Source organism: Procambarus clarkii, chromosome 7, assembly GCF_040958095.1.
Source record: "Procambarus clarkii isolate CNS0578487 chromosome 7, FALCON_Pclarkii_2.0, whole genome shotgun sequence".
NCBI lineage: Eukaryota > Metazoa > Arthropoda > Malacostraca > Decapoda > Cambaridae > Procambarus > Procambarus clarkii.
The window spans coordinates 55,042,715-55,064,167 of record NC_091156.1 but is presented as its reverse complement, the minus strand read 5'-3'; positions in this window follow the sequence as shown (position 1 = coordinate 55,064,167).

The following is a 21,453-nucleotide window of genomic DNA, read 5'->3' as shown; positions in this document are numbered from 1 at the left end:
ACAGGCTTCATAGAATTCTACGATCAGGTGACAAAGATTAAGCAAGAAAGAGAAGGATGGGTGGACTGCATTTTTTTGGACTGTCGGAAAGCCTTTGACACAGTACCCCATAAAAGGTTGATGCATAAGCTGGAGAAACAGGCAGGAGTAACTGGTAGGGCGCTCCAGTGAATAAGGGAGTGCCTAAGCAGTAGGAAGCAGAGAGTTATGGTGAGGGGCGAGACCTCATAATGGCGTGAAGTCAGCAGTGGAGTCTCACAAGGCTCTGTACTCGGACCTATCCTGTTTCTGATATACGTAAATGATCTCCCAGAGGGTATAGACTCATTCCTCTCAATGTTTGCTGACGACGCCAAAATTATGAGAAGGATTAAGACAGAAGAGGACAGCTTGAGGCTTCAAGAAGACCTGGACAAGCTGCAGGAATGGTCGAACAAATGGCTGTTAGAGTTTAACCCAAGCAAATGTAATGTAATGAAGATAGGGGTAGGAAGCAGGAGACCAGATACAAGGTATCACTTGGGAGATGAACTACTTCAAGAGTCAGAGAGAGAGAAAGACCTAGGGGTTGATATCACGACAGACCTGTCCCCTGAAGCTCATATCAAGAGGATAACATCAGCAGCATATGCCAGGATGGCTAACATAAGAACGGCCTTTAGAAACTTGTGTAAGGAATCTTTCAGAACATTATATACCACATATGTCAGACCAATCCCGGAGTATGCGGCTCCAGCATGGAGTCCATATCTAGTCAAGCATAAGACTAAACTGGAAAAGGTTCAAAGGTTTGCCACCAGACTAGTACCCGAGCTGAGAGGTATGAGCTACGAGGAGAGACTACGGGAATTGAACCTCACTTCGTTGCAAGACAGAAGAGTTAGGGGGGACATGATCACCACATTCAAGATTCTCAAGGGAATCGACAGGGTTGATAAAGACAGGCTATTTAACACAAGGGGCACATGCACTAGGGGACACAGGTGGAAACTGAGTGCCCAAATGAGCCACAGAGATATTAGAAAGAACTTTTTTAGTGTCAGAGTGGTTGACAAATGAAATGCATTAGGAAGCAATGTGGTGGAGGCTGACTCCATACACAGTTTCAAGTGTAGATATGATAGAGCCCAGTAGGCTCAGGAACCTGTACACCTGTTGATTGACAGTTGAGAGGCGGGACCAAAGAGCCAGAGCTCAACCCCCGCAAGCACAACTAGGTGAGTACAAAAGCTGAATATTCACTGGCTCGACTTGTCAAAGGCACTTGATGATAACCTTTGGACATATCGAGTTTAGATATTGATTGACAGTGACCAATCTGGTCAATACAATCCTCAAGCAATGGCAATGGGAAAGTGTTTACTTCAGTTACCTTATTTAACCGCCTGTAATCAGTACACAGACGCCAACTCCCATCCGGTTTAGGAACTAACACATATGGTGAACACCAGGAACTCTGACTGGGTGTAACTAGATCATTTTCCAGGAGGAACTCCACTTCCCTCCTGATAATATCTCTCTTTTCTGGAGATACTCTATACGGATGCATACGAATGGGGGTGGTGTCTGTAAGCTGACTATCATGGCTCAAAACAGAGGTCTGGGTAGGAACGTTTACACATACACAACTGAATAGAACTTACACATCTCCGATTTGTTTATATCTACATTTGAGTGAGGTGGATGGGGTGAGGTGGTTCTAATAGGGTATTAAATTCATCAACACAAGACAGAACACGAAACAATGGGTATTGAATGGAAGTGATTGTAGAAAGCCTATTGGTCCATATTTCTTGATGCTTCTATATTGGAGCGGAGTCTTGTGGTGGGTAGAACATAGTTGTGCATTAATTGGCTGTTGATTGCTGGTGTTGACTTCTTAATGTGTAGTGCCTCGCAAACGTCAAGCCGCCTGCTATCGCTGTATTTATCGATGATTTCTGTGTTGTTTACTAGGATTTCTCTGGCGATGGTTTGGTTGTGGGAAGAGATTATATGTTCCTTAATGGAGCCCTGTTGCTTATGCATCGTTAAACGCCTAGAAAGAGATGTTGTTGTCTTGCCTATATACTGGTTTTTTTTGAGCTTACAGTCCCCAAGAGGGCATTTGATGGCATAGACGACGTTGGTCTCTTTTAAAGCGTTCTGCTTTGTGTCTGGAGAGTTTCTCATGAGTAGGCTGGCCGTTTTTCTGGTTTGATAGTAAATCGTCAGTTGTATCCTCTGATTTTTGTCTGTAGGGATAACGTTTCTATTAACAATATCTTTCAGGACCCTTTCCTCCGTTTTATGAGCTGTGGAAAAGAAGTTCCTGTAAAATAGTCTAATAGGGGGTATAGGTGTTGTGTTAGTTATCTCTTCAGAGGTTGCATGGCGTTTTACTTTCCTTCTTATGATGTCTTCGACGAAACCATTGGAAAAGCCGTTGTTGACTAGGACCTGCCTTACCCTACAGAGTTCTTCGTCGACTTGCTTCCATTCTGAGCTGTGGTTGAGAGCACGGTCGACATATGCGTTAACAACACTCCTCTTGTACCTGTCTGGGCAGTCGCTGTTGGCATTTAGGCACATTCCTATGTTCGTTTCCTTAGTGTAGACTGCAGTGTGGAAAACTCCGCCCTTTTCCATGACTGTTACATCTAGAAAGGGCAGCTTCCCATCCTTTTCCACCTCGTAAGTGAAACGCAGCACGGAACTCTGCTCAAATGCCTCCTTCAGCTCCTGCTGATGTCCGACATCAGGTACCTGTGTAAAAATGTCGTCAACATACCTGCAGTATATGGCCGGTTTCAAGTTCATGTCGACTAAGTCTTTTTGCTCGATGGTACCCATGTAGAAGTTTGCAAACAGGACACCTAGGGGAGAACCCATGGCGACCCCATCTACTTGCTTATGCATGTGCCCATCCGGGCTCAAGAAGGGTGCCTCTTTAGTACAAGCTTGGAGTAGTTTCCTTAGAATATTTTCTGGTATGTCAGGAGGAGTACAGGCTGGATCACGATACACTCTGTCGGCTATCATCCCGATTGTCTCGTCCACAGGTACGTTGGTGAACAGTGATTCTACATCCAACGAGGCTCTTATCCCTGTAGCCCGTGTGCCCCGCAGTAAGTCAACAAATTCCTTTGGAGACTTCAGGCTGAAGGCGCAAGGGACATAAGGGGTCAGCAGGCCGTTGAGTCGCTTCGCCAGTCTGTTCGTGGGTGTGGGTATCTGGCAAATGATTGGCCGAAGTGTGTTTCCAGGCTTGTGTGTCTTGTGTGCCAGAAAAACGGCCAGCCTACTCATGAGAAACTCTCCAGACACAAAGCAGAACGCTTTAAAAGAGACCAACGTCGTCTATGCCTTCAAATGCCCTCTTGGGGACTGTAAGCTCCAAAAAACCCAGTATATAGGCAAGAGAACAACATCTCTTTCTAGGCGTTTAACGATGCATAAGCAACAGGGCTCCATTGAGGAACATATAATCTCTTCCCACAACCAAACCATCGCCAGAGAAATCCTAGTAAACAACACAGAAATCATCGATAGATACAGCGATAGCAGGCGGCTTGACATTTGCGTGGCACTACACATTAAGAAGTCAACACCAGCAATCAACAGCCAATTAATGCACAACTATATTCTACCCACCTCAAGACTCCGCTCCAATATAGAAGCATCAAGAAATATGGACCAATAGGCTTTCTACAATCACTTCCATTCAATACCCATTGTTTCGTTTTCTGTCTTGTGTTGATGAATTTAATACCCTATTAAAACCACCTCACCCCATCCACCTCACTCAAATGTAGATATAAACCAATCGGAGATGTGTAAGTTCTATTCAGTTGTGTATATGTAAACTAAAGTCTTTGAAAATGTAATAAGTTTTACGAAACGCGCTCAAGTGTCGCGTCACACAAGAAATAAAAATGAATTTTGGAGAATTGATTTTTGAATTACCACCAACAGTGAAAAGAAATGTACGAAAGATTGAGAAAATTCGTGTTAGAATTATTAATCTTACTTTTTCGGTCATATTTAATAATATATGTCTACAGGAAAGACTGCTACCAAAATATACTAATATATATATATATATATATATATATATATATATATATATATATATATATATATATATATATATAGTGACGATAATCTCTCTCAAGAGAGATTGAGCCTGCTCTTCTCTACATGAAGTTATGTTTATTATTCAAGATTAAGATTCTACCTTCAAGATATGTCTTTCAGCAGCACAAAACGTTTTGACCAGGAGGCAAAACGTATCCAAGACTCACCCCCCTACTCCACTCCCTCCACGCCGGCTCGTCATCAACCAGCCAACTACCCTTCCCAGCCTGCCTGCTCCTGATTGGTGACTCGCCGACTGCACACCTGCACGTTGCACCTCAGCGCCCTCTACCTGAGTCGTGTATGGGCTTGGTCCAGCCATTGAAGTCAGAATATCCTTGTGCTCTCAAGCAGTGAACAACTAACTGATACACGCTGTCTATCAGCTGGATGTTTCTCAGCTAGCGCTAATATTCTCAACACCTAATTATTTTTCACCTTTAAACGTTATATTATTGTAGAGTAACTTCATCCCTATTATTCATTTATGTTATATTGTTTTTGACTTGTTCTTTTGCACTGTACATTGCCAAGGGATTTTCTTTGTTTATATATGTTTTCTAGATTAATTAAAGTTTCATTGTTCATATTTTGTGTTTTGCGTGTCTTCCCTTACTTTACCACAGACAGACAGAAAACAGGCAAGCAGTCTATCTTTTTTTTGTAAGTGTGACTAGGCATTGACACCTGCCATTGGAGGACTGCCGAACATCTACACTCCAACACTTTCCCGTCACATTTAATGGGGGCCTGTGCACGGAGCTTCACTCAGGTACTAGTACCAGAACGTCAATTTGTGGTAAGCGTACTTGGCTTTGATACAGTTGTTTTTCAATATTTTCATTACTTTTAATATTTATATGGTGCTGTGTGTATTGTGCATTCCGAGAGTAGCATATAGTGAGTGTTGAATAACTTTGGATTACGTGGTGACTGAAGGCCTCAATCATTCTCTTAATTGGTCATCCCTCCCTCCGTGTTATTACTCGTGTTTTCCACCTTTTGTCCCTAGGATATTTCTCAATCTCAGACAGATCATCATTTTGGGTACCCTGGTACTTTGGTTTGTCTTCGGGTCAAAGCACCCTATCTTCTGCAATCCGACCGAAGGAGGATAAAGAGGGCCATAGTTCCTCTAGCACGGACTACGTTGCTGAGTTGGGACCTCAGCAGCAGTTCTCGTCACCAGTTGACACTCGCCCCCCTACACGTCGGTCAGAGATGATGATATTTACTTAGGTAGGGAATTAGCTTTCTTTTTTCAGAGCACAAAGTTCGCTAATTCTGTAAGTATCATATTTCATTTAGTGGGAAAACCCTTGCTTCTATCCTATAGAGACTCGGCAAGGTATGCCTACATTCTTGGACTACCTTATTCACTTTTGGAACGATTAAATGTTTCATTTGTTTTAGAAACTTAGTTTCATTTATTTAGTAGGATTTTCTTGCCCTTATTCTCTTACATTGAGTACCGGGTACAAGATTTCCTGCGCTTTTGATTGACTAATCATTTACCATTCTAAAATTAACATTAATTGTTAAATATTAAATTCCACAGGATAGTTACCAGTTGCCACGTTATCCTGTTACTGACACTGACCTTATCACAAGTATTCGTTGTGCATTTATTTGCTATTTTTCACCATGTTTCGTCTCCCAGCTTTTCGTAACGATCCAGCAGGTGAAATAGGAACCTTAAGTCGTGCCAAGAGGACCGAATTACAAACTCTTGCACACGAGTATCAACTAGATGTACCTCATAGAGCCAAAAAAAATTAATTGCATAACTTAATAATGGATCACCTCTTAGATGAAGGGAAGATTGACTCTGAAACTCCAGATAAACATGATCTGGCAACTATAAAACTCAAGCTCGAACTTGCAAAACTCGAGCGGGAGCAACAGCAAGAAGCTATGCACATGAGAGAAAGAGAGGCTGAACTGGCGAAAGAAGCCCTCCAGATGAGGGAAAGAGAAGCTGCAATGAGGAAAGAAGAGCAAGAACGTGAAATGGCCCTATTCAGAGAGAGTGAGCGAATATAGCTTGAAGCAAAACAACGCCACCTGCAGATACAACGCGAGCATGACAAACAGCAAGCGGATTTGGCTATAGAATGTCGTCAACGAGAACTCACGATGGAAACTACACACCACACTCAGCGCCAACAAGCTACCGCTAGTCTTCCAGTAAGTTTCAATGTCTTTCATGCAAGTAAGTTAATGCCACCATTCGTTGAGACAGAGATTGATGTCTTTTTCACCACTTTTGAGACCCTAGCTAATAAACTTAGCTGGCCTGCAGATCAATGGTCTACCCTTCTCAGAGTGCATCTTACAGGTAGAGCTGCAGTTACTCTCAGTACCTTAGCGTCTGAGAATGACTACCAGACCCTGAAGCAAGCAGTGTTGGATGCCTACCTTCTCTCCACCGAAAGCTACAGACGAAAATTCCGTGATCATCTAAAGGCAAGTACCACCACCTTTCTAGAATTTGCCAATACCAAGAAAAGATATTTCATGAAATGGCTGGAAGCAGCACATGTCTCTACATTTACAGAGCTCGTCAACCTCATGCTAGTTGAGGTTGACGGTTGACGTATATGTCGTACCTAGTAGATAGAACGCACTTCTCAGCCTACTATGCAAGGCCCGATTTGCCTAATAAGCCAAGTTTTCATGAATTAATGTTTTTTCGGCTGCCTAACCTACCTAACCTAACCTAACCTAACTTTTTCGGCTACCTAACCTAACCCAACCTATAAAGATAGGTTAGGTTAGGTTAGGTAGGGTTGGTTAGGTTCGATCATAGATCTACGTTAATTTTAACTCCAATAATTTTTTTTTTAACTCATTCATAATGAAATGGGAAGCTTTATCATTTCATAAGAAAAAAATTAGAGGAAATATATTAATTTAGGAAAACTTGGCTTATTAGGCAAATCGGGCCTTGCATAGTAGGCTGACAAGTGCGTTCTGGCTACTAGGTACGACATATATATATATATATATATATATATATATATATATATATATATATATATATATATATATATATATATATATATATATATATATATAAATATATATATATATATATATATATATAACTGAAAACTCACACCCCAGAAGTGACTCGAACCCATACTCCCACAACTGGTATGTACAGGGACGCCTTAATCCGCTTGACCATCACGACCGGACATAAGGAAGTGATAGCCGAGGCTATATGAACCACTTCCCCGCCGGCACTCGGATGGTAATCTTGGGCATAGCATTTTATCAAATCACCTCATTCTTTGGGGCACACGTGAGGAACACAAATGCAAACAAGCCTGAATGGTCCCCAGGACTATATACAACTGAAAACTCACACCCCAGAAGTGACTCGAACCCATACTCCCACAACTGGTATGTACAGGGACGCCTTAATCCGCTTGACCATCACGACCGGACATAAGGAAGTGATAGCCGAGGCTATATGAACCACTTCCCCGCCGGCACTCGGATGGTAATCTTGGGCATAGCATTTTATCAAATCACCTCATTCTTTGGGGCACACGTGAGGAACACAAATGCAAACAAGCCTGAATGGTCCCCAGGACTATATACAACTGAAAACTCACACCCCAGAAGTGACTCGAACCCATACTCCCACAACTGGTATGTACAGGGACGCCTTAATCCGCTTGACCATCACGACCGGACATAAGGAAGTGATAGCCGAGGCTATATGAACCACTTCCCCGCCGGCACTCGGATGGTAATCTTGGGCATAGCATTTTATCAAATCACCTCATTCTTTGGGGCACACGTGAGGAACACAAATGCAAACAAGCCTGAATGGTCCCCAGGACTATATACAACTGAAAACTCACACCCCAGAAGTGACTCGAACCCATACTCCCACAACTGGTATGTACAGGGACGCCTTAATCCGCTTGACCATCACGACCGGACATAAGGAAGTGATAGCCGAGGCTATATGAACCACTTCCCCGCCGGCACTCGGATGGTAATCTTGGGCATAGCATTTTATCAAATCACCTCATTCTTTGGGGCACACGTGAGGAACACAAATGCAAACAAGCCTGAATGGTCCCCAGGACTATATACAACTGAAAACTCCTCGAGGCTAAACATAAACGAGGCTATATGAAAACTTCATATAGCCTCGGCTATCACTTCCTTATGTCCGGTCGTGATGGTCAAGCGGATTAAGGCGTCCCTGTACATACCAGTTGTGGGAGTATGGGTTCGAGTCACTTCTGGGGTGTGAGTTTTCAGTTGTATATAGTCCTGGGGACCATTCAGGCTTGTTTGCATTTGTGTTCCTCACGTGTGCCCCAAAGAATGAGGTGATTTGATAAAATGCTATGCCCAAGATTACCATCCGAGTGCCGGCGGGGAAGTGGTTCATATAGCCTCGGCTATCACTTCCTTATGTCCGGTCGTGATGGTCAAGCGGATTAAGGCGTCCCTGTACATACCAGTTGTGGGAGTATGGGTTCGAGTCACTTCTGGGGTGTGAGTTTTCAGTTGTATATAGTCCTGGGGACCATTCAGGCTTGTTTGCATTTGTGTTCCTCACGTGTGCCCCAAAGAATGAGGTGATTTGATAAAATGCTATGCCCAAGATTACCATCCGAGTGCCGGCGGGGAAGTGGTTCATATAGCCTCGGCTATCACTTCCTTATGTCCGGTCGTGATGGTCAAGCGGATTAAGGCGTCCCTGTACATACCAGTTGTGGGAGTATGGGTTCGAGTCACTTCTGGGGTGTGAGTTTTCAGTTGTATATAGTCCTGGGGACCATTCAGGCTTGTTTGCATTTGTGTTCCTCACGTGTGCCCCAAAGAATGAGGTGATTTGATAAAATGCTATGCCCAAGATTACCATCCGAGTGCCGGCGGGGAAGTGGTTCATATAGCCTCGGCTATCACTTCCTTATGTCCGGTCGTGATGGTCAAGCGGATTAAGGCGTCCCTGTACATACCAGTTGTGGGAGTATGGGTTCGAGTCACTTCTGGGGTGTGAGTTTTCAGTTGTATATAGTCCTGGGGACCATTCAGGCTTGTTTGCATATATATATATATATATATATATATATATATATATATATATATATATATATATATATTAGTATATTTTGGTAGCAGTCTTTCCTGTAGACATATATTATTAAATATGACCGAAAAAGTAAAATTAATAATTCTAACACGAATTTTCTCGATCTTTCTAATGTTTCTTTTCACTGTTGATGGTAATTGAAAAATCAATTCTCCAAAATTCATTTTTATTTCTAGTCTGACGCGACACTTGAACGCGTTTCGTAATAACTTATTATATTTTCAAAGACTTTTAGTTTACACACACACAACTATTACCTGCAAACACTAAGCAGATTTCTTACTTATGCTATGATTTAAACAGCTTTCATTTTTCATTTTATACCCGCATTTTGGGTGAAGTGATATGTTACAACAGTTTTGGATGAGGTGAACAAAACTTTCAACACAGGATAGAACACGAAACAATGGGTTACCTGGTTGATACCTGGTAGATGGGGTTCTGGGAGTTCTTCTACTCCCCAAGTGACTTGTGAGAGTTTTGTCCACTAGGCTGTTGCTTGGAGCGGCCCGGAGGCCCACATACCCACCACAGCCCGGTTGGTCCGGCACTCCTTGGAGGAATAAATCTAGTTTCCTCTTGAAAATGTCCACGGTTGTTCCGGCAATATTTCTTATGCTTGCTGGGAGGACGTTGAACAACCGCGGACCTCTGATGTTTATACAGTGTTCTCTGATTGTGCCTATGGCACCTCTGCTCTTCACTGGTTCTATTCTACATTTTCTTCCATATCGTTAACTCCAGTACGTTGTTATTTTACTGTGTAGATTTGGTACTTGGCCCTCCAGTATCTTCCAGGTGTATATTATTTGATATCTCTCTCGTCTTCTTTCTAGTGATTCCATTTGGAGGGCTTTGAGACGATCCCAATAATTTAGGTGCTTTATTGCGTCTATGCGTGCCGTATATGTTTTCTGTATTCCCTCTATTTCAGCAATCTCTCCTGCTCTGAAGGGGGAAGTGAGTACTGAGCAGTACTCAAGACGAGACAACACAAGTGACTTGAAGAGTACAACCATTGTGATGGGATTCCTGGATTTGAAAGTTCTTGTAATCCATCCTATCATTTTTCTGGCTGTCGCAATATTTGCTTGGTTATGCTCCTTAAACGTTAGGTCGTCAGACATTATTATTCCCAAATCCTTTACATGCTGTTTTCCTACTATGGGTACATTTGATTGTGTTTTGTACTCTGTATTATGTTTAAGGTCCTCATTTTTACCGTACCTGAGTACCTGGAATTTATCACTGTTAAACATCATGTAATTTTCTGATGCCCAGTCAAAAACTTTATTAATATTAGCTTGAAGTTTTTCATTGTCTTCAGCCGAGGTAATTTTCATACTGATTTTTGTGTCATCTGCAAAGGATGATACGAAGCTGTGACTTGTATTTTTGTCTATATCTGATATGAGAATAAGGAAAAGCAGCGGTGCAAGGACTGTACCCTGAGGTACAGAGCTTTTAACTGCACTTGGACTAGATTTTATATGGTAGACCGTTACTCGCTGAGTCCTATTTCACAGAAAACTGATTATCCAGCGTCCTACTTTACCGGTTATTCCCATTGACTTCATTTTGTGTGCTATCACGCCATGGTCACATTTATCGAAAGCCTTTGCGAAGTCCGTGTATATCACATCAGCATTCTGTTTTTCTTCTAATGCCTCAGTGACTTTGTCGTAGTGCTCAAGTAGCTGTGAGAGGCACGATCTTCCCGCTCGAAATCCATGTTGGCCTGGGTTGTGAAGGTCATTGGTCTCCATGAAATTGGTGACCTGACTCCTAATCACTCTCTCAAATACTTTTATGATGTGCGATGTTAGTGCAACTGGTCTATAATTTTTTGCCAATGCTTTGCTCCCTCCGTTGTGTAGAGGGGCTATGTCTGCTACTTTAAGTGCATCTGGTATCTCCCCCGTGTCCAAGCTCTTCCTCCACACTATACTGAGTGCCTGTGCTACCGGCACTTTGCATTTCTTTATAAATATTGAATTCCACGAGTCTGGACCTGGGGCCGAGTGCATGGGCATGTTTTCAATTTCTCTTTCAAAATTCAGTGCGCTCGTGTTTATATCAGTTATATATACAGGGGTTTGAATATCCCGCATAAAGAAATTGTCTGGATCTTCCACCTTCATGTTGTTTATTGGAGTGCTAAACATGTCCTCATACTGTTTTTTTAGGATTTCACTAATTTCTTTGTCATCCTCCGTGTATGAACCTTCACTTGTACGAATAGGTCCAATGCTGGCAGTGGTTTTTGCTTTTGATTTCGCATATGAGAAGAAATATTTTGGATTTTTCTTTATTTCCTGAATTGCTTTCTGTTCTAACTGCCTTTCTTCAGTTTCATATGAGTGTTTCAATTTCCGCTCGATTTCTTCAATCTCCCTATTTAAATTATTCCTTCTTAGACGGGAAATTCGTGTATGCATAAGCAGTTCCGTTATTTTTTTCCTGCGTTTATAGTGTCGTCTGCGTTCTCTTTCTACGTTATATCTCTTTCTGGCTTTCCTCAAAGGAACATGTTTCAGACAGACTTGATACGCTTCTGAAGTCAGTTTTTCTATTTCTTCTGTAGGACTTGTATTACTTAGAACAGGTCCCCATAGAATGTTTGTAAGTTCCCTGTTTATTATCTCCCAGTCTATCCTTTTATTATTAAAATTGAATTTACTGAATAGTCCCTCTTGCTTTATCAACGTTTTATACTTATACACAATGTACCCAACATGAACTTGAGTCCTGGCTTTGTTGCTGTGGACTCTTCCCTTTCACAGTATATACTCAAATGCTCTAATCTTTCTAACAAACGTGACTTAACATAAGCTTACCCCTTCCATTTATCTTTCTTTCTCTTTCCTTTTCTTTCTCTCTTCTCCCTTTTTCTGTTCATTGTATTCTCCTACGCTCCCTTGCTATCCTCTTCTTATTCCTATTACTATCTCCTTAGGTGGTTATAGGAGCTGCCTCGTATGGGCCAATAGGCCTTCTGCAGTTCTCATTATTACTACTACCCCCTACACCTTACTTTCCTCCTCAGCTCTCTCTTGCCTATTTATTGCCTGTCCCTACCTCCTCATCACAATCGACTTGAGAATGGTCCAGGACGGACCGAAACGTCGTCGTCCCTTCAAATTTCTAGTGTGTGGTCTGGTCAACATACTTCAGCCACGTTATTGTGACTCATCGCCTGCATCAACGTTTTAGGTCTATTCTGAGTATTGATGGTCGTTTGCACTTCAATGAGCTTGTGATCTGAGTATGTGGTATCTGATATCGTAATGTCTCTGATAATGTCTTCATTGTTCGTAAAGACCAGATCTAGAATATTTTCATTTCTCGTTGGCTCCGATATCTGCTGATTGAGTGAATATTTGTCACAGAATCTAAGTAGTTCTCTAATCTGTGGTTGGTTAGGTCCTGATAGATTTCCTGGTATAATATTATTGTTTGCTATTTTCTACCTGAGACTAGGCAAGTTGAAGTCACCTAGGAAGATAATATCAGGTATCGAGTTCTCCAAATTATCAAGGCTATTCTCTATTTTGCTTATCTGTTCTGTGAATTCCTCAGCCGTTGCATCTGGCGGTTTGTATATTAGAATAATCACTAAATTTATTTTCTCTATTTTTAATCCCAGTACCTCTACCACCTCATTTGTAACGTTTAGGAGCTCCGAGCATACAAGGTCTTCCCTAATATACAGACCCACTCCTCCATATGACCTAATTTTCCTATCACACCTGTATAGGTTATATCCTGGAATCCAGATCTCACTGTCCAACAATTCCCCTGCATGGGTTTCTGTGAAAGCTCCAAATACTGCATTTGACTCCGTGAGGAGGCCATTTATGAACTGTACTTTGTGGTTTGTTCTAGTTTTCAGTCCTTGTATGTTGGCAAAGATGAATGAGGCTACTCTATTAGTGATAGTTTGAATGGGAGACTTTTTCGGCAAGCCCATTATTCGTGGACATAATGAGTTTGTTCTGACCAGTACTGATTGTTGTAGGGCAGTTGTCTGTCGTAGTTGTAGTTCCCTTTCGGTGGGTAATTGTATCTGTAATTCTGGAATGCAAGTGGATCTGGCATCCAGTTCCATACCCTCTCCATGCTGCTCCTTTTGAATTCTCTGCCGGTCTGGTATAAAAAATGTATAGAGTTTCCTCCAAATTCATTATCCTGCTTGCCACTCTTTATGTAGCGTTCGGTGCCTTTCACGTGAAAGTGTGGGCAGCTGAGGTCATAGCATTTTCTGTCCTCCAGTGAGGTTTGGCACATGTCAGGATGGAAAAACCTACATATTGATCCAAATCGACACTCACCTTTCCTAAGCATATTTAAACATTTTTGGGGATGTTGGTAACTGCATTCTAATCCTTTCTTATTACCAGCGTATCTATGTCTGCATATGCCCTTTGCATAAAATTTGCATAAGTCTGTCCTTCTGTTCTGAATTGCTCTATCGGGAACCGTCGTAGTGTCTGTACCTATCGAGCTGTCAGTGCTGTATGGTACACTTTCTAGTTTACTGTCATCTACATCCTGGCCTACTGAGTCAGAGTTTACAACTTCCTGAGTTTCAGCCTCAGTTTCATCCCTGACTATAGCCTCCGCCCCTTGTATATTAGAATTGTTGTTCCTTTCCCACTCCTTCTGGATGGCTGGTAGGCTTCCAATGAGTGATGTTTTCCGATCATGCGTCATGTTATCTAGAAGGTTTTTTAGGATATTCCAAGCTGGCAGGTCATTTTTACACACCAAGAGCAAGTGACCAGCTCTCAGTGCCGTAGTGTTACTCACTCCTGTACAAGCCGAACGGAATCTAGTCTTACAGATATAACATTCAATTCCCGTTACCTTCGTCTTTAAGGAGTTGTTACAGTGGCCACAAATTGAGGGTAAGAATGGAAGTAATTGCAGACGGCCTATTGGCTAATATTTCTTGATGTTTCTATATTGGAGTGGAGTCTTGAAGTGGGTAGAATATAGTTGTGCATTAATTGGCTGTTGATTGCTGGTGTTGACTTCTTGATGTGTAGTGCCTCACAGATGTCAAGCCGCCAGCTATCGCGGTATCTATTGATGATTTCTGTGTTGTTTGCTAAGATTTCTCTGGTGATGGTTTGGTTGTGGGAGAGATTATATGTTCCTTAATGGAGCCCTGTTGCTTATGCATCGTTAATCGCTTGGAAAGAGATGTTGTTGCCTTGCCTATATACTGTGTGTTTTGAGGCTTACAGTCCCCATGAGGGCATTTGAAGGCATAGACGACGTTGGTCTCTTTTAAAGCGTTCTGCTTTGTGTCTGGAGAGTTTCTCATGAGTAGGCTGGCTGTTTTTTTGGTTTTATAGTAAATCGTCAGTTGTATCTTCTGATTTTTGTCTGTAGGGATAAGTCTCCATACTCGCATCGAGCAACACCTCGACATCCTCACAGACCGACATCACCTCAGCACTGAAACAAGGATAATCAAGAAACTAACAACGTTATATGGAGGACCTATGGCAATTCCACGACCAAGAGACGACTTCCTGAACCTTGCAGGAATCAACCTCACTGAGGACCAAGTCACTCTCCTAAATATGGGTATAAACTGTCACGTTATGTCCAGACCGAGTGAGATGGCCCGGAAAGTGGAGTTGGAGATTCTGTTGGACGACATATTCGACCTCGAGACACAAAAGAAGGTCACCACCAAAGATACCTTACAAGCAGAACTTATTGCGGAAGGAGGAAAGAATCGAGGCAACTACAGAAGCACCATACTGTCCCTTGAGCTCAAAGCGGCAGCTAAGAGCCTTCGTGAGAACAAGGAAATAGTTGTCAGGAGAGGTGACAAGTCGCCAATATACGTAATTCTTAAAAAAGACGAATATCTGGCGAAAATGAACCTCATACTCTCTGACCAAACTAAATTCCAAAGGGTAATGAAGAACACTACAGCCGAATTGAAAGCAAAGGTCAACAAATTGATCGAAACTGTGAACGCCAAGAAATCCGGACTCCACCTGCCAAAGATTATTGGGCAAGTCTTGGAATGTCAAGACACATAAGCCTGGAAACCCACTTCGGCCAATCATCAGCCAGATACCCACACCCATGTACAGACTGGCGAAACGACTCAACGGCTTGCTGACTCCTTATGTCCCTTGTGCCTTCAGCCTGAAGTCTCCAAAGGAATTTGTTAACTTACTGCGGGGAACACTGGCCACAGGGATAAGAGCCTTGTTGGACGTAGAATCACTGTTTACCAACGTATTGTAACTGTAATACGTTGGAATGTAATACATTCAGAATGTAATACAATCCAACGTATTGGAATGTATTACAACTCTGTTAGCCCACTTGAATGACAGACCAGGAATGCTGATATTCCTGGACCTCGAAAAAGCCTTTGAACTGGCTAGCGCCCCAGCTATTCTCTGCGTCCTCATTGACAAAGAGGTCAGAGGCAACCTGCTCTCCTGGACCAAAAACTGTCTCATAAACAGAGAAGCAAGAGTAAAACTTCATGGCACAGTCTCTGAGTACAAAAGACATGAAAATGGTACACCACAAGGAGGTATTCTCAGCCCTCTTCTCTTCAACTATTTAGTGGAAAGAATAATGAGGTTGAAACTTCCACATCACTGCAGGCTGCTAAACTATGTGGACGACTTTGTCATCATCATAAAAGGAAGGGATGCGGCGCGCCTTGCACCCAAATGCTTAGACTGCATCAGTAAAGAGGCAAAACAGATTGGGATCAAACTCAACCCCTCAAAGTGAAAGACCATGCCCATAAAAATAGCGAAGCCCAATATCTAACTCACATTACCGGGTCAACCAATTGAATGGGTGGACACCTATCAGTATCTAGGAATCATCCTGGACACACACATGAATTTTAATGCTGAGGTCACTTACTTGAGACAGCGAACTGTGGCCCGGACGGCAATCCTCAGATCGCTAACCTCCCTTTCTGGAGGAGCCAATCTGCAAGTCCTTCGCACATATTATGTACAGGCAGTTAGATCAGTGATCGATTATGCCGCACCTGCACTCACAAATCTATCACACCAACAGTGGAAAAAGCTTGAAGTTGCCCAAAACAATGCTATGAGAGCCGCACTGGGAGCCCCCATGTGGACCAGGTTTGAAACTCTTAGACTGGAGACGGGTTTGTCCTCTCTACAAGAAAGAATATCATAAAGGACAGCTACAATTGTCAGTAAGATAATTATTTCTTCTGATCCAATCCCAGTACGGCAGGCCTTGGTGGTTGGACTAGGCCAAAACAATGGAAACTCTTGGGTTGCAAGAGCAGGAAAAGTCGTAAACAGACTACATTTAAAAAACATGATTCTTGATAGAGAGGGTGATTATCCACACCCAAATTACACTCCTTCCGCACCGTGGGAAGAGCCTACTTGCAAAATAGTAATAGAAAGTCTCCCAATGAAAAAGGCTGCCTATGATCGAACAATCCTAAGGCGCATAATAGAAGAGCAAATGTATAGCATAGCAGTAGCAGGAGCCACCCGTATCTTCACAGACGGATCGGTGGACACAGAGTATGAGAGTCCTGGCGCTGCTCTTTGCACGGCCAGCGTACAGGCATATTGGAGACTGGGAGGGCTAGTATCATCAACCCAAACTGAGCTGTTTGCCATACAACAGGCATTCGCATATGTGATTGCACAAAACACTCAAAATGCAATCATACACACAGACTCAAAAGCTGCACTTCAAATACTAGGACAAAAACAGTGGAAAGATAATGTGGAAATAATTACCACCATTTTGTATCTTGGAGCAGTCGCTAAAGGCAAAGGACTCAACATAACTTTAAACTGGATCCCATCCCATAATGAAATCCCATTAAATGAAAAAGCTGATGAAATTGCTAAATTGGCAACTCGTCATCCAGTGATACATAAAACAATTCAACCCAGCCTGGAGAACATAAAAAACATCATCACTAAAAAACTCTCACATCTCAACAAAGCCTACCTACACCAGAGAATAGTTGAAGGTTCGCTGTCTGCAACATGGTATCTTCAGGCAACCAAATTAGAAAGGTTAAATATCCCAAAAGGAATCCACAGGGAAATAGCAGTTAGGTTATATAGACTACGTCTAGGTTACAGATGCAACTGGGAGATTGGTGAACCCCGACAGAGAGAGTGCATCTTCTGGCAAACTGTCACAGAAAAGCCATTACTTCACTATCTTCTGGAATGTGAAGCAACCAATGACCTTAGAAGAGCTTTAAGAGTTCCTGAATCATGCAGTGGCTACCCTGAAGCCATCAACACAGCCACTCTCCTGGTCAACAAAGGTGTTCAGCAGCTGGACACCCTCATAAAGACTGTGGAGTAGTATCCTCCCCCGCGATAACAGCTCGATGGTTAAATGCAAACTCAGAATACTGAGAAAAAAAAATTGTACCACTTATAGGCTATTCATGCCCATACCACCTCTTGGGTGGCTTAATCTTCATCAATCATCAATCAATCTGTTTAAATCATAGCATAAGTAAGAACTCTGCTTAGTGTTTGCAGGTAATAGTTGTGTGTGTGTAAACTAAAAGTCTTTGAAAATGAAATAAGTTATTACGAAACGCATTTAAGTGTCGCGTCAGACTAGAAATAAAAATGAATTTTGGAGAATTGATTTTTCAATTACCATCAACAGTAAAAAGAAACATAAGAAAGATCGAGAAAATTCGTGTTAGAATTATTAATCTTACTTTTTCGGTCATATTTAATAATATATGTCTACAGGAAAGACTGCTACCAAAATATACTAATATTAAAACGCACGACCGAGCAGGAAGGAATCAAGCCTTCACGATAAAATATCGCCAAGATCTGATTCGTAATCAGATATACGAGGCAGAAAATGAAATCAAAGACACCAAACGCAACTACTTCATGCTACAAACGAATGTAGAAACAGCAACATCGACGAAAGTCTCCGTACTCGCATCGAGCAACACCTCGACATCCTCACAGACCGACATCACCTCAGCACTGAAACAAGGATAATCATGAAACTAACAACGTTATACGGAGGACCTATGGCAATTCCAAGACCAAGAGACGGCTTCCTGAACCTTGCAGGAATCAACCTCACTGAGGACCAAGTCACTCTCCTAAGTCTGGGTATAAACTGTCATGTTATGTCCAGACCGAGTGAGATGGCCCGGAAAGTGGAGTTGGAGATTCTGTTGGACGACATATTCGACCTCGAGACACAAAGAAGGTCACCACCAAAGACACCTTACAAGCAGAACTTATTGCGGAAGGAGGAAAGAATCGAGGCAACTACAGAAGCACCATACTGTCCCCCGTGCTCAAAGCGGCAGCTAAGAGCCTTCGTGAGAGCAATTAGATAGTTGTCAGGAGAGGCGACAAGTCGCCAATATACGTCATTCTTAAAAAAGACGAATATCTGGCGAAAATGAACCTCATACTCTCTGACCAAACTAAATTCCAAAGGGTAACGAAGGACACTACAGCCGAACTGAAACCAAAGGTCAACAAATTGATCGAAACTGTGAACGCCAAGAATCTGGACTCCACCTGCCAAAGATTATTGGAGAATATAAACCTGGATATGCGTATGGAAATGTCAAGACACACAAGCCTGGAAACCCACTTCGGCCAATCATCAGCCAGATACCCACACACACGTACAGACTGGCGAAACGACTCAATGGCTTGCTGACTCCTTATGTCCCTTGCGCCTTCAGCCTGAAGTCTCCAAAGGAATTTGTTGACTTGCTGCGGGGAACACGGGCCACAGGGATAAGAGCCTCGTTGGACGTAGAATCTCTGTTCACCAACGTACCTGTGGATGAAACAATCGGGATGATAGCCGACAGAGTGTACCGTGATCCGGCCTGTACTCCTCTTGACATACAAGAAAACAGTCTAAGGAAACTACTCCAAGCTTGAACTAAAGAGGACACCCTTCTTGAGCCCGGATGGACACATGTATAAGCAAGTAGATGGGGTCGCCATGCGTTCTCCCCTAGGTGTCCTGTTTGCAAACTTCTACATAGGTACCATTGAGCGAAAAGTCTTAGTTGACATGAACTTGAAACCGGCCATATACTGCAGGTATGTTGACGACATTTTTACACAGGTACCTGATGTCAGACATCTGCAGGAGCTGAAGGAGGCATTTGAGCAGAATTCTGTGTTGCGTTTCACTTACGAGATGGAGAAGGATGGGAAGCTGCCCTTTCTAGATGTAACAGTCATGGAAAGGAGCGGAGTTTTCCACACTGCAGTCTACACTAAGGAAACAAACATAGGAATGTGCCTGAATGCCAACAGTGACTGCCCGGACAGGTACAAGAGGAGTGTTGTTAACGCTTATGTCGACCGTGCCCTCAGCCACAACTCAGAATGGAAGCAAGTCGTCGAAGAACTCTGTAGGGTAAGGCAGGTCCTAGTCAACAACGGCTTCTCCAATGGTTTCGTGGAAGACATCATAAGAAGGAATGTGAAACGCCATGCAACCTCTGAAGAGACAACTAACACAACACCTATACCCCCTACTGGACTATTTACAGGAACTTCTTTTCCACAGCCCATAAAACGGAGGAAAGGGTCCCGAAAGATATTGTCAGTAGAAACGTTATCCCTACAGACAAAAATCAGAAGATACAACTGACGATTTACTATAAAACCAGAAAAACGGCCAGCCTACTCATGAGAAACTCTCCAGACACAAAGCAGAACGCTTTAAAAGAGACCAACGTCGTCTATGCCTTCAAATGCCCTCTTGGGGACTGTAAGCCTCAAAAAACCCACTATATAGGTATGACAACAACATCTCTTTCCAGGCGTTTAACGATGCATAAGCAACAGAGCTCTATTAAGGAACATATAATCTCTTCCCACAAACAAACCATCACCAGAGAAATCTTAGCAAACAACACAGAAATCATCGATAGATACAGCGATAGCAGTGGGCTTGACGTCTGCGAGGCACTACACATCAAGAAGTCAACACCAGCAATCAACAGCCAATTAATGCACAACTATATTCTCCCCACTTGAAGACTCCGCTCCAATATAGAAGCATCAAGAAATATGGACCAATAGGCTTTCTACAATTACTTCCATTCAATACCCATTGTTTCGTGTTCTGTCTTGTGTTAGAATTTAATACCCATTTAATACGCATTGTTGAAAGTTCATTTTCACCTCATCCACCTCACCCAAATGTAGATATAAACTCGAAGATGTGCAAAGCTCTATTCAGTTTCAGTAGTGTGTTTGTAAACTAAAGTCTTTGAAAATGTAATAAGTTTTACGAAACGCGCTCAAGTGTCGCGTCAGACTAGAAATAAAAATTAATTTTGGAGAATTGATCTTTGAATTACCATCAACAGTGAAAAGAAACGTAAGAAAGATAGAGAAAATTCGTGTCAGAAATATTAATCTTACTTTTTCGGTCATATTTAATAATATATGTCTACAGCAAAGACTGCTACCAAAATATACAAATATATATATATATATATATATATATATATATATATATATATATATATATATATATATATATATATATATATATACATATATATATATATATATATATATATATATATATATTATATACATATATATATATATATATATATATATATATATATATATATATATATATATATATATATATATATATATATATATATATATATATATATATATATATATATATATATATATATATATATGTCGTACCTAGTAGCCAGAATGCACTTCTCGTCCTACTATGCAAGACCCGATTTGCCTAATAAACCGAGTGATTTTCTTTATTTTCAAAATATTGTTTCCAATTGATTTATTTGAAATATTATTATTATATTATGTTAAGAACATAAATTAGTGACTTAGTTATGTTAAATGATTTACTTGTTAAATCTTTATTTTCATCCAATTATAAAGTACTTTTTTAAAGAGTGGTGGATACAAATATTTGTTGATGTTTTTATTGGGATATAAGCCAATTGCAATGTCAATAGTTGAAAGATTTTAACTCTTGCTCGATTTAAAAATGCTATGGTACATGCTGGAGACAGGTCGGTGTATGCCCATATATTCACAATTAATTTTAGTGTGGGTGGGCTCTGATAAGAAATGGCAGGCCAACTCACTGTAGGGTGTGCTGGGGATCATCGCCTGGCGAGCTAGGCAAAC